This window comes from Haliaeetus albicilla, chromosome 10, assembly GCF_947461875.1.
Source record: "Haliaeetus albicilla chromosome 10, bHalAlb1.1, whole genome shotgun sequence".
Taxonomy (NCBI): Eukaryota; Metazoa; Chordata; class Aves; order Accipitriformes; family Accipitridae; genus Haliaeetus; species Haliaeetus albicilla.
In genome coordinates this window covers 18731348-18732321 of record NC_091492.1, presented here as the reverse complement: position 1 = coordinate 18732321, position 974 = coordinate 18731348, and the positions used below count along the sequence as shown (strand labels likewise).

The following is a 974-nucleotide window of genomic DNA, read 5'->3' as shown; positions in this document are numbered from 1 at the left end:
GAGCAATCAATAGCTCTGAACGATCGCGTTTGACCTGCTTAAGGAGAGGAAAGAGCAATAACGCCAGCGCCGGCCCCCTTTTCTGGTCTTTTTTTTTTCCCCGCACGGTCCGGGCTCCGCGTCCCGCCGCGGTGCCGGCTGGGCCACACGGGGCTGCGGCGCGGAGCCCCGAGCCCCGCTCCGGCCGAGCCCGCCCCCGCGCTGCCCGAAGGCTCCAGGTGCGCGGCCGCGCAGCGCTGCGGCGGGGCCACGGCGGCTCCCTCCCGGCGGCCGGGAACGGGGCCGGGGCCGGGCCTGCCCCGGCGGGGCTGCACGCCGGCGGGGGGGGTCCCACCGCCTGCAAAGGCGACGGGGGCTGCACCGGGCTCCCGGGCTGCCTGGCCTAAATCCCGACACCCCCCCGGGTCTGTACCCCTTCTCCGGCCTTGCATCGACACCCTAAGGAGGGGGCTGAATCCTGCCGCCCGGGAGGGGCGGGAGCGAGGGTGCGAGCTCCCGCAGTCCGCGGCCCCTTCGTAAGCGCAGAGCGGTTTTGTCTCCCCCCCCCCCCCGTCCCGGGCCATCCCTCGCCCACCACATCAACCATTTCCAGCCGCACCTCCGCCACACTGGGCCCTATTTACGGCTCAGCTTTCAGGGCTGCACCGGGTCGGCAGCAGCGCCGGTGCCGGGCGGGCAGAAACCCACCCACCGCTGGGGCGGCCGTCGGCGTCCCCCCCCCCGGCCCCCGCCGATCTGGTGTCCCCTCCCCGGTGAAAAGGAGCCGCGCTTTCTGCCTGGGGGGAGCTTCCAGTCATGGGCCAGAGGCACACACGCCTCTGGCACACTGAGTTTAGCCCGGGCTGCACCGGGAGGTGTTTCCTATTCTTTTGGGGAGAGCCCTTCCTTTTCTTTCTCCCCCCCCCCCCCATTGGAGGAAATGTTTAAAAACGGTCTAAAAAATGACAACTTAGAAAAATGCCACAATACTAGGT

General features: G+C 69.2%; 1 long non-coding RNA gene across 1 annotated transcript in view; it reads right to left on the bottom strand.

Moving 5' to 3' along the window:
- The window catches only part of LOC138687095 (uncharacterized), a 41798-nt gene extending 41442 nt beyond the window's left edge, over positions 1-356 (bottom strand). Inside the window, exon 1 of the long non-coding RNA XR_011326431.1 lies at positions 1-356. This exon is cut by the window's left edge and continues 26 nt beyond it. This is a non-coding gene — a long non-coding RNA (uncharacterized lncRNA).
- Positions 357-974: the final 618 nt, after the last annotated feature.